The sequence below is a fragment of the Salmo salar genome, chromosome ssa25, assembly GCF_905237065.1.
Source record: "Salmo salar chromosome ssa25, Ssal_v3.1, whole genome shotgun sequence".
Taxonomy (NCBI): Eukaryota; Metazoa; Chordata; class Actinopteri; order Salmoniformes; family Salmonidae; genus Salmo; species Salmo salar.
Window position 1 is genome coordinate 14747218 of NC_059466.1, and position 14169 is coordinate 14761386.

Sequence of the window (14169 nt, forward strand, 5' to 3'; positions counted from 1 at the left end):
AAGATCACGTGTCTGAGGAAACTATTGCTGTGGTTGAGGACAATATTGAAGTGAGTGACAATCAGGAGCCTATTGAGAAAAAAAATGGCTGGAATTGTTGGAAACATTTGACAGTTTGAGGAAAGTATTGAGCAGTGGAGCTCATATACAGAACAGTTTGAGTATTTTGTTCTTGTAAATTACATTAATGAGGACAAAATTGTGTTAACATTTCAAAGACATTTAATTTACTACGCAGCCTGCTACAGCCAGAGAGGCCCGGTAATAAGATGTATGGGGATATTGTGGAAATACTGAAATGGCACTTTTCCCCTGAAACGACTAGTTACTGCTGAAAGGTTTAGGTTCCACAGAAAAAAATCAGGAAGAAGGAGAATCAGTGACAACGTTTGCTGCTGCGTTAAAGAAACTATCAGTGCACTGTGAAGTTAATGACGTTCTAAATGACACCATTAGAGACAGACTAGTATGTGGGGTACGGAGTGAAGCTACACAGAAGTAATATGACCTTGACAAAGACCATTGAAGTCAGTGTGTCCATGGAACTAGCAGCTAAAGAGGCTCAGCAGTTAAGTTCATCAGGAAACGTGCATAGACTTGCAACTGAAAATCAGAGACAGAGAAATCAAGGCACATGCTTCCGCTGTGGCAAAGTGGGACATCAGGCGTCTACATGCTGGTGTAAGGACATGGATTGCAGAGCCTGTGGTGAACTATCACCGTGAGAGGCCTCACTGAGGTCACAGTTCAGTTAAACGGACAAACTGAAAAGCTGCCACTCTACGTCGTAAAAAGGAGACTATCCATCACTATTGGGACGTTTGTGGTTGGAGAAAATCATACTGGACTGGCCGTCACTACAACAACACATGTATACACAGACCTACCCTCCATGTAAAGAAACATTGAGGAGTCTTTAATGGAGAATTGGGTAGTATAAAATATATTAAAGGGAAGATTAGCATTAAGCCAGACAGCAAACCAAAGTTTCCTTATGCTATCAGACCAAAAGTTAAGGCTGACTTGGACGCTTTAGTCAAGAACAAAGTACTGGAGCCGGTCAGCGTGAGTAAACGGGCGACACTTATCATACCAGTCCTCAAGAAGGATGGTGGAGTCAGGTTATGTGGAGACTTTAAAGTCACAATTAACCCTGAGTTGTCCGCTGAGCAGTATCCACTACTACATATCAACAATCCTTTTGAGGACTTAGCTGGGGGTCAAAAGTTCTGCCAAGCCTATTTGCAGATGCACGTGGATGAAAAGTCAAAGGAGCTGCTGACCATCGTGATACACAAGGGGCTCTTCAGGCACTGTCGTCTACCGTTTGGAATCACAAGTGCTCCAGCACTGTTCCAGAGGGCAGTGAACCAGATCTTGAGTGGATTGCCAGGAGTACAGTGCGACCTGGATGACATCCTCGTACAGTGCGACTTGGATGCAACCTTACAGAGATTGACAGACTGTGGACAGTGAGTTTGTAAGGACATACGTGTGTTCTTCCAATCATGGGTTTAATACTCCAGACATGTCATCACTCCATCCAAGGTCAAGGCTATCTTGGACGCCCTAGCTTCTCAGAACGGGAGCCAACTACTTTCTTTCCTGGGGTTACTGAATTACTATGGACGCTTTATCCCGAGCTTAGCAACAAAGCTGAAGCCACTGCATCAGTCGCTTTGTCAGGAGAAAACATGGTAATGGACTGAACAATGTGAGGAAGCATTCATGAAAACCAAGGATGCACTCCTGAAACCTCAGGCACTGACACACTTAGACCTGTCATTGCCCATCCAACTAGCTTGTGATAGTAGTCCATATGGTGTGGTAGCAATCTTGTCCCACATCATGCCTTCCGGTGAAGAGAAGGCGATCGCTTTCGCATTGAGGACATTGAACGAAGCAGAAAAGTAACTAGTTATGCACCGATTGAACGAGAAGCCCAAGGCATAATATTTGGAGTGCACAAGTTTCACCAGTATCGGTATGGGAGGAAGTTCACCCTTCTTACAGATCATCGTCCACTGAGGAGCATCTTTGGACCGTATACTGGGATTCTGTCACTTGCTGCAAGGAATATGCAAAGGTGGGCTTTGTTGTTGTCAGTACACACCTACGACATCAAGTACCGCAAGTCAGAACTGCAACACAGATGGACTTTCCAGATTACCACTACCTGTGGTCAAACCAGAGTCACGCCAAGTGGACATCTTCTACTTCAGACAAGTGGAAAACGCATTATTCACTTCAACATAAGTGTGGAGAAACACCAGAAACGACCCGTGTTATCTGATGTGATGGACATTATCATCAAAGGTAAAGCTGCAGGAGATGCTCTGGACCTGAAACCTGAGCTGTCGGTTTGTCTGCTGTGGGGAGGAGAGTTATCATTCCATTTTGGCTAAAGAAACCAGTGTTGCACAGCTACACTCAGGTCATTGTGGAATGGTTCACATGAAGGAAATCGCATGAAGCTACTTCTGGTGGCCTAGATTGGATGGAAGCATTGAGGAGAAAGCATTGACTTTTCAGGTCCAATCAAAGACAGAATGTTTGTCGTGGTCATGGATGCTTATAGCAAGGGGCCAGAGGTTGCAATCATGAGGTCTACTACTACTACTGAGAAGACCATTGAGAAGATTGGAGAAGTGTTTAGTCGGTTAGGATCGCCACTCCAAGTTGTTAGCGACAACGGACCACAGTTAGTGTCCCAAGAAATGTCCATGTTCCTACAGGTGAATGGCAGACAGCGCATCAGGTCTGAAATGTATAATCCATCTACCAATTGTCTGATGGAGAGGTTCCTACAGACCATGAAACATGCCTTGAAAGTGTCTTAGGGTCAAGGGACGCTTGAACAGCTTTATGCTATCCTACAGGAACACACTGCCCGCAACCACCAAGGCTTCGCCTGCATCGCTACTCGTGAAAAAAGAGCTACGCACAAGCTTCAATCTACTCAAACCTCAGAACGCAAAAGAGACGAACTGCGAAGTCAACAGAAGAGTCAAGTCATACGTTGTGAACTGAGAGCAAAGGACAGAGCTTTCAATCCTGGAGAAACGGTCTAGCTAGGAACTACCTCAATGGACCAACGTGGGTTCCTGCTACAGTCATTGCTCAGACTGGTCCTGTGTCCTACACTGTTCAACCTGCAGAGGACGTCATCTGGAGAAGGCACACAAATCAGTTACTGTCACACAGACACAACCACCAGTCGTGAGTGGTCCAAAACTGTTACTGGGTGACCCTCTGACCCAGCAGTCATCACCTGGGGGCTCACAGTCAAATTCTCAGGACACCGACTCAGCTGCATCCACGCAAGTGTGTGACGAGACTGTGACACAGGCTACTTGCATGCCTACACCTGTGACAACGCCACAGTCTAAAGACATTGTTATTGAGAGTCAGATTGACCGTGGTTACCCTACGAGAGATAGGCGGGCACCAACACGCTTGGACTTGTAAGAGTTCATAATTGTTGTTCATAATGGGGACAATTTGATTCAGAAGCTATTCAACAAGTAATCTGGAATTCTTGTTCCTGACTTAGAATGGTCATGTAATTGACTTTGTGTTTCACAAGATTGTAGTTGGAGAGGATAAATAATCAAGTTCCTTAGTATTGGAACTCAATATCCTGCTTTATTGCAATTATAAAGCCTACATTGACTTGATAGAAACTATTTTAATATTTTTGTTGAGTAAATGCTGAGCATAACGCTACATACATACATGCACTGTACTATTTGTTCTACCTCATGAGATAACTGGATTACATTAGTAAAGAGACTTGCCTAATGGTATCTTGCTTTGTTCTTGTGATCTCCATTATTGTAATCCTTGTGTTCTGACACATCTTTGCTGTAACCAGTAATGCTTCCATTATAATGACCTGGCATAGATACCTCCCAGTCATAGGCACCTCCCCCTTCTCAATTCAATTCAAAGAGCTTTATTGGATTGGGAAACATATGTTTACATTGCCAAAGCAAGTGATATAGATAATAAACAAAAGTGAAATAAACAAAAAATGAACAGTAAACATTACACTCAGAAAAGTTCCAAAGGAATAGAGACATTTCAAATGTCATAATATGGCTACTGTACAGTGTTGTAACGATGTGCAAATAGTTAACTTACAAAAGGGAAAATAAATAAATTAACATAAACATAGGTTGTATTTACAATAGTGTTTGTTCTTCACTGGTTGCTCTTTTCTTGTAGCAACAGGTCACACATCTTGCTGCTGTGTTGTCACACTGTGGTATTTCACCCCAAAGATATGGGAGGTTATCAAACTTGGATTTGTTTTCAAATTCTTTGTGGGTCTGTGTAATCTGAGGGAAATATGTGTCTCTAACATAGTTATACATTTGGCAGGAGGTTAGGAAGTGCAGCTCAGTTTTCACCTGATTTTGTGGGCAGTGTGCACATAGCCTGTCTTCTCTTTGGAGCCAGGTCTGCCTATGGCGACCTCTCTCAATAGCAAGGCTATGCTCACTGAGTCTGTACATAGTCAAAGCTTTCCTTCATTTTGGGGCAGTCACAGTGGCCAGGCATTCTGCCACTATGTACTCTATGTTTATGGCCAAATAGCATTCTAGTTTGCTTTGTTTTTTTTGTTAATTCTTTCCAATGTGTCAAGTAATTATCTTTTTGTTTTCACACGATTTGGTTGTGTTGCTGTGCTGGGGCTCTGTTTGTGTTTGTGAACAGAGGCCAAGGACCAGCTTGAGTTTGATAATTAGTGGGTATCGGCCTAATTCTGCTCTGCATGGATTATTTTGTGTTTTACGTTGTAGGACATTTGGTGTTTGTCCCATTTTGTGAATTCCTGGTTGGTGAGCGGATCCCAGACCTCACAACAATACAGGGCAATGGGTTCTATAACTGATTCAAGTATTTTTAGCCAGATCCTAGTTGGTATGTCAAATTTTATGTTCCGTTTGATGGCGTCTCTCAGATCGTTCACAGCTTTTGGAAGTTACCTGTGGCGCTGATGTGTAGGCCGAGGTATGTATCGCTTTGTGTGTGCTCTAGAGCAATTGTGTCTAGATGGAATTTCTCTCTCTCTCTCCCTATAATCTTTGACTAGTTGAAATGGGGACAGATTTAGCTTTGAGGTCTCTACAATGCCCACATTGTTTTGTTCTCTGCAGTGAGAATAAGGCTCAGGTCAGTTCAATCTGTAAACCATCTTAAAGGCATGATCAAACACAATATTTTGTGAATGAGAAATAGGCGGCAAACATTGCATTGAAACATGTTAAGACCATGTGTGTTTGATATGTGTGAACAAATGTACACAGGGTTGGGTTATCAAGATTTTTTTTTTTAAGTATTCCTTGAGGCTAAAGTACACTCTACTCATCAATAATTTTTTCTTGCAGGACATGTCAATAAACTGTATTCATGCCTTTGTCCAACAGAGAGAAGACTAATGTCCACACTTTGAGTCAGAAGTCTCCCAACAAGAGTGTTATGCACAGTGTTGTCCTCTAGTTCATCAGACAAGGCTGTGGGCAGAGTGCCCCTTACATGCTGACCACACCGCTCACGCGTGTACATGCGCCATCTTGCGCATGTTGATTTTGTCCACCCACACCAGATCCAATCAGGACACGCAGGTTGAAATATCAAAACTAACTCTGAACCAACTACACTGCTCAAAAAAATAAAGGGAACACTTAAACAACACAATGTAACTCCAAGTCAATCACACTTCTGTGAAATCAAACTGTCCACTTAGGAAGCAACACTGATTGACAATAAATTTCACATGCTGTTGTGCAAATGGAATAGACAACAGGTGGAAATTATAGGCAATTAGCAAGACACCCTCAATAAAGGAGTGGTTCGGCAGGTGGTGACCACAGACCACTTCTCAGTTCTTATGCTTCCTGGCTGATGTTTTGGTCACTTTTGAATGCTGGCGGTGCTTTCACTCTAGTGGTAGCATGAGACGGAGTCTACAACCCACACAAGTGGCTCAGGTAGTGCAGCTCATCCAGGATGGCACATCAATGCGAGCTGTGGCAACAAGGTTTGCTGTGTCTGTCAGCGTAGTGTCCAGAGCATGGAGGCGCTACCAGGAGACAGGCCAGTACATCAGGAGACGTGGAGGAGGCCGTAGGAGGGCAACAACCCAGCAGCAGGACCGCTACCTCCGCCTTTGTGCAAGGAGGAGCAGGAGGAGCACTGCCAGAGCCCTGCAAAATGACCTCCAGTAGGCCACAAATGTGCATGTGTCTGCTCAAACGGTCAGAAACAGACTCCATGAGGGTGGTATGAGGGCCCGACGTCCACAGGTGGGGGTTGTGCTTACAGCCCAACACCGTGCGGGACATTTGGCATTTGCCAGAGAACACCAAGATGGGCAAATTCGCCACTGGCGCCCTGTGCTCTTCACAGATGAAAGCAGGTTCACACTGAGCACATGTGACAGACGTGACAGAGTCTGGAGACGCCGTGGAGAACGTTCTGCTGCCTGCAACATCCTCCAGCATGACCGGTTTGGCGGTGGGTCAGTCATGGTGTGGTGTGGCATTTCTTTGGGGGGCCGCACAGCCCTCCATGTGCTCGCCAGAGGTAGCCTGACTGCCATTAGGTACCGAGATGAGATCCTTAGACCCCTTGTGAGACCATATGCTGGTGCGGTTGGCCCTGGGTTCCTCCTAATGCAAGACAATGCTAGACCTCATGTGGCTGGAGTGTGTCAGCAGTTCCTGCAAGAGGAAGGCATTGATACTAGGGACTGGCCCGCCCGTTCCAATTGAGCACATCTGGGACATCATGTCTCGCTCCATCCACCAACGCCACGTTGCACCACAGACTGTCCAGGAGTTGGCGGATGCTTTAGTCCAGGTCTGGGAGGAGATCCCTCAGGAGACCATCCGCCACCTCATCAGGAGCATGCCCAGGCATTGTAGGGAGGTCATACAGGCACGTGGAGGCCACACACACTACTGAGCCTCATTTTGACTTGTTTTAAGGACATTACATCAAAGTTGGATCAGCCTGTAGTGTGGTTTTCCACTTTAATTTTGAGTGTGACTCCAAATCCAGACCTCCATGGGTTGATAAATTGGATTTCCATTGATTATTTTTGTGTGATTTTGTTGTCAGCACATTCAACTATGTAAAGAAATAAGTATTTAATAAGATTATTTCATTCATTCAGATCTAGGATGTGTTATTTTAGTGTTCCCTTTATTTTTTTGAGCAGTATATATTAATTTGGGGACAGGTCGAAAAGCATTAAACATTTATGGCAATTTAGCGAGCTAGCTTGCTGTTGCTAGCTAATTTGTCCTGGGATATAAACATTGGGTTGTTACTTTACCTGAAATGGTCCTCTACAACAATTCATCCACAGATAAAAGGGTAAACTGAGTTTGTTTCTAGTAATCTCTCCTCCTTCAGGCTTCTTCTTCTTCTTCTTTGGACTTTATATGGTGGTTGGCAACCAACTTTAAGGTGCATTACCACCACCAACTGGACTGGAGTGTGGACCTCAGTTCATCTTTCAATCACCCACATGGGTATATACTCTTAAAAACCAATAGGAGAGGTGGGACATGTAGCGCGTCAAGCGACACAAATAGAAACAAGTTCTATTTTAGCGCCTGGCTACACAGACACTCGTTGATGCGCTCAAGCAGTGTGGGTGCAATGATTGAATAACATGTATGTGTATATTTATTTTGCAACGATCGCGCACGCGACGCGGGCAGTGTTGTCAGCATTTTAGGATGTCCTCAGCTCTGACCCACAGTGGCTCTGACTCATTTTGGTATTTTTGGTATTTGGTATTTTATTAGGATCCCCATTAGCTGTTGCAAAAGCAGCAGCTACTCTTCCTGGGGTCCACACAAAACATGAAACATAATACAGAACATCATTAGACAAGAACAGCTCAAGGACAGAACAGCTCAAGGACAGAACTACATACATCATTCAATTGTTTTACGTTCCCAAAGTGTATTGAGAAGATAGCAGGGCCTGGCTGGCACATTAGCTGTGTTCTTCCTGTAAGGGGGTGTGCCAAGGAGCTGGCATGGTTCCCTGGGAGAGAAGGATGCCATTTCATTTGAGACATACTGTAAATGTAGAGACCACAACATTTTGGAATAATTACTTATTCATGAACATTGTGTCCACCAGGTGTTATGAGTCAGAATGGTCATACATATTTTACAAGCCATTATCTTATTGATGAATGATTAGGAGCCTATCAAATTGACCATTGTCTATCAAAAGTATTCCTTGTTTTAAGAAGCTTTTAAAATGAAAATCTTCATGGAGCCTGAACTTGAGAAGCTCCAATCCTTGCAGCTTAATGAACAAAAAAGGCTTGAGGCAAAGACTGGACAAGTCAGCGTGCCAATTCTACCTACAGTTGAAGTCGGAAGTTTACATACACTTAGGTTGGCGTCATTAAAACTCGTTTTCAACCACTCCACATATTTCTTGTTAACAAACTATAGTTTTGGCAAGTCGGTTAGGACATCTACTTTGTGCATGACACAAGTAATTTTTCCAACAATTATAATAACAATTAATTATTATATAATTTACTCTATCACAATTCCAGTGGGTCAGAAGTTTACATACACTAAGTTGACTGTACCTTTAAACAGCTTGGAAAATTCCAGAAAATGATGTCATGGCATTAGAAACTTCTGATAGGCTAATTGACATCATTTGAGTCAATTGGATGTGTACCTGTGGATGTATTTCAAGGCCAACCTTCAAACTCAGTGCCTCTTTGCTTGACATCATGGGAAAATCAAAAGACCTCAGAAACAAAATTGTAGACCTCCACAAGTCTGGTTCATCCTTGGGAGCAATTTCCAAACACCTGAAGGTACCACGTTCATCTGTACAAACAATAGTACGCAAGTATAAACACCATGGGACCACGCAGCTGTCATACTGCTCAGGAAGGAGACGCATTCTGTCTCCTAGAGATGAACGTACTTTGGTACGAAAAGTGCAACTCAATCCCAGAACAACAGCAAATGACCTTGTGAAGATGCTGGAGGAAACAGGCACAAAAGTATCTATATTCACAGCAAAACTAGTCCTATATCAACATAACCTGAAAGGCCGCTCAGCAAGGAAGAAGCCACTGTTCCAAAACCGCCATAAAAAAGCCAGACTACGGTTTGCAACTGCACATGGGGACAAAGATCGTACTTTTTGGAGAAATGTCCTTTTTGGAGAAATGTCCTTGCTGTCTCTGCCTGGCCGGTTCCCCTTTCTCCACTGGGATTCTCTGCCTCTAACCCTATTACAGGGTCTGAGTCACTGGCTTACTGGTGTTCTTCCATGCCGTCCCTGGGAGGGGTGCGTCACTTGAGTGGGTTGAGTCACTGACGTGGTCTTCCTGTCTGGGTTGGCGCCCCCCCTTGGGTTGTGCCGTGGCGGAGATCTTTGTGGGCTATACTCGGCCTTGTCTCAGGATGGTAAGTTGGTGGTTGGAGATATCCCTCCAGTGGTGTGGGGGCTGTGCTTTGGCAAAGTGGGTGGGGTTATATCCTGCCTGTTTGGCCCTGTCTGGGGGTTTCATCAGATGGGGCCACAGTGTCTCCTGACTCCTCCTGTCTCAGCCTCCAATATTTATGCTGCAGTAGTTTATGTGTCGGGGGGGCTAGGGTCAGTCTGTTACATCTGGAGTATTTCTCTTGTCTTATCCGGTGTCCTGTGTGAATTTAAATATGCTCTCTCTAATTCTCTCTTTCTTTCTTTCTCTCTCTCGGAGGACCTGAGCCCTAGGACCATGCCTCAGGACTACCTGGCATGATGACTCCTTGCTGTCCCCAGTCCACCTGGCTGTGCTGCTGCTCCAGTTTCAACTGTTCTGCCTGCGGCTATGGAACCCTGACCTGTTCACCGGACGTGCTACCTGTTCCAGACCTGCTGTCCCAGACCTGCTGGAACCCTGACCTGTTCACCGGACGTGCTATCTGTTCCAGACCTGCTGTTTTCAACTCTCTAGAGACAGCAGGAGCGGTAGAGATACTCTCAAAGATCGGCTATGAAAAAGCCAACTGACACTTACTCTTGAGTTGCTGGCTTGTTTCACCCTCGACAACTACTATGATTATTATTATTTGACCATGCTGGTCATTTATGAACATTTGAACATCTTGGCCATGTGCTGTTATAATCTCCACCCAGCACAGCCAGAAGAGGACTGGCCACCCCTCATAGCCTGGTTCCTCTCTAGGTTTCTTCCTAGGTTTTGGCCTTTCTAAGGAGTTTTTCCTAGCCACCGCGCTTCCACACCTGCATTGCTTACTGTTTGGGGTTTTAGGCTGGGTTTCTGTACAGCACTTTGAGATATCAGCTGATGTAAGAAGGGCTATATAAATACATTTGATTTGATTTTGATTTTGGTCTGATGAAACAAAAATAGAACTAGAAATAGGCCATAATGACCATCATTATGTTCGGAGGAAAAAGGGAGAGGCTTTTAAGCCGAAGAACACCATCCCAACTGTGAAGCACAGGGGTGGCAGCATCATGTTGTGGGGGTGCTTTGCTGCAGGAGGGACTGGTGCACTTCACAAAATAGATAGCATCATGAGGAGAGGAAAATTATGTGGATATATTGAAGCAACATGTCAAGACATCAGTCAGGAATTTAAAGCATGGTCGCAAATGGGTCTTCCAAATGGATAATGACCCCAAGCATACTTCCAAAGTTGTGGCAAAATGGCTTAAGGACAACAAAGTCAAGGTATTGGAGTGGCCATCACATGACCTCAATCCCATAGGAAATTTGTGGGCAGAACTGAAAAAGCATGTGCGAGCAAGGAGGCCTACAAACCTGACTCAGTTACACCAGCTCTGTCAGGAGGAATGGGCCAAAATTCACCCAACTTATTGTGAGAAGCTTGTGGAAGGCTACCCAAAACGTTTGACCCAAGTTAAACAATTTAAAGCCAATGCTACCAAATACTAATTGAGTGTATGTAAACTTCTGACCCACTGGGAATGTGATGAAAGAAATAAAAGCTGAAATAAATCATTCTCTCTACTATTATTCTGACATTTCACATTCTTAAAATAAAGTGGTGATCCTAACTGACCTAAGACAGGGAATTTTTTACAAGGATTAAATGTCAGGAATTGTGAAAAACTGAGTTTAAATGTATTTGGCTAAGGTGTATGTAAATTTCCGACTTCTACTGTATCTCTTTGTCTGCCTGGATTTGGGAGGTTCATTATCCAACTGATTAGCTTCACAGTTGACCTGCTGTCCATCCATGTCCAAACATCACTAATATTAAAAAGCCCTGGCCACGTCGACATTATTAACTAGATGCCCTTAAACGTATGGACCTCTTTTGATTATAATTTGTCGGCATAAGAGTGTGATTATTGATACATGTAGTCTATTCATCAATGTATATGTATCTCTCAGTCCAGTCTCATTACCAAATAGCCATTTCTGATCAATATTGGCTACAGTGAACTTTGATTTAGTTTAATGAAGCTATTCGTGAGGGTTGTTACTGCTTTCAATAATGGTAAACATTTAGTTACGAGGTTTTCAATGATATGCATATCAATACCAAAATTCAGTGTGATATCAATACCAAATTCAGTGTGGTTCTGTCACGTCCTGGCCAGTATAAGGGTTAATTGGTATTGTAGTTTGGTCAGGACGTGGCAGAGGGTATTTGTTTTATGTGGTTCGGGGTGGTGTTTTGGTAAAAGGGTGTTTGATTTAGTATTTCCGGGTTTATGGTCTATGTTTATGTATTTCTATGTGTAGTCTAGTAAGTGTGTTTCTATGGTTGGTTAATTGGGGTTGGGATTCTCAATTGAAGGCAGGTGTTTTCCCTTTTGCCTTTGATTGAGAGTCCCATATATTAGGGTGTGTTTGTTTGTCATTTGTGGGAGATTGTTCTGTGTTTAGCTGTGTGCCTTGCCAGACTGTTAGTTTGTCGTAGTGTTTCAGTGTACGTGGTTGTTGTTTTCAGTTTTCCTTCTTTATTTAATAAAGAGGATGAGTACACTTATTTCTGCTGCATTTTGGTCCTCCTTAACCGACGACAACCGTGACAGGTTCATCTTAGGGATGTCCATAAGAGTGTTGTTTCAAGTTGATAGGCCACTGTGGAGTGGATTTACAGTGGATTAAATGTATAAGTAAAAATGTTATTTTTTTTTTTATAACTCAGCCATCTTTTGACCAATCCCTTAGCTTTCTTAAACTAAGTTAAGACATGTACCATGGGCCTACAACATTTGGTGTCATTTGGTCCTATGGTTCATGAGAAGTATTTTTTGCATTTTTAGCATATTAGAGTATGTGCTAATATGCATCTACTGGTGGCCATCTTTGAGTGCATCAAAATTATTTTTCTCAAAATCTTTAGGGACTATTGTGATCAGTCCAATTACAAAATTTGGAGTGAATCTGAGTTTTAATCAATGAGAAGATTTTTCATGATTATTTTAAGCATTAGCGTTACATAGTCAAAAAAGTGAATTGTTAATAGTTTCCTTATTTTTTAAGATATCAATGCCAAACTGAATATGTTTCATCATGGTAATGTCGTTGATGACCCTATGTCGTTTCATGTTGATAGGCCATTGTGGAGTGTATTTACAAAGGATTTGAATGGACACGTAAAATCAGATTTCTCCCCAATTTTGATCTTGTCTCATCTTGTCTCATCGCTCCAACTCCCCAACAAGCTCGAGAGGCTTCCTCCAAAACATGACCCGCCAAACCACGCTTTTTAACACCCGCCTGCTTAACCCGGAAGCCAGCCGCACCAATGTGTCGGAGGAAACACCATTCAACTGACAACCGAGGTCAGCCTGAAGTTGCCCGGCCCGCCACAAGGAGTTGCTAGAGTGCAGTGAGCCAACTAAAGGTCCTCCGGCCAAACCCTCACCTAACCCGGACGATACTGGGCCAACTGTGCGCCGCCCTATGGAACTCCTGATCACGGCCGGTTGTGTTACAGCCTGGGATCGAACCCGGGTCTGTAGTGACGCCTCTAGCAATGCGATGCAATGCCTTTGACAACTGTGCCATTTGGGAGGCCCAATTTCCTGACTTATTAACAAGTCAGCAGTTTGTTCAGAGACAAATGTGTTCAGCATGAAGAAATACATCTACCTACAATGTTTGCAGTCTCTTGGTCAAACAGGGGGGCGGATATGAGGATTTAAGTGAGACTGCTTATAACAGCGCCACCTATAGGCCAATCAGTGCCATTATTTTTGGTTAGGCTGACCCAGTGGTCTGGTAGGCTGACCCAGTGGTTCTCAAACCTCTCCTCGGGGACCCCCAGCCTGTTCATGTATTTCATCTATTCCAGAACTAGCACACCTGATTCAAATCGTCAACTAATCATCAAGCCCTTGATTAGGTAAATCAAGTGAACTAGTTCAAGGCTAAAACAAAATTGTGAAACATCTGGGTGTCCCCGAGGAGAGGTTTGAGAACCACTGGGCTAACCTAACCAGGTAAAACTCCGGACCCTAGTATGACATAGTAATAAATAAGCTGTAAAATGGTTTTATATGGGCTAGTCATACAAGTCATAGGTATTTTTTTTTACTAAACAACAAATGCGATTGGACAATAGAATTATCTGGGCTGAGCTTGCTTTATTCAGGGTTGCATCATATAGGCCTTTGCATCTGTAATTAAAAAGTTACTGACATAGTATGTCATCACTATTGTGTTGATTGATTCATTCCAGTCAATAATTTTGGATTGATAAGGTCTAGGTAGTTTAGCCACTTGAAGTTTGAATATAAACAATATTTGATCACATTCCCATTTTTCTTAACACAAATAAATAGGCCTTTTTAGGCTATAAATGCATAGCTTAGGCTATAAATACATGACATTACCGCTTAGTTTCCCTTGGCCAGAGGGATCAGAGCGCATAGGCTTCTCTAGGCTACCTGCAGCTGTGGTTGTTATCAGTAAACTACAGTTGATCAGACTGAAGCACAGATGAATTGCGTGTGAGTTGACAATGAGGCAAATCAATCTAAACAACAATACTTGCTTTTGTGTCCATATTTTTTCCACCGAATAAAAGTGTTGAGGCATCTACATTTTTTTTGTTAGTATCTCGAAATTTCGATAAAGTATGTCAAATTTTTGACTTAAGTATCTCAACATTT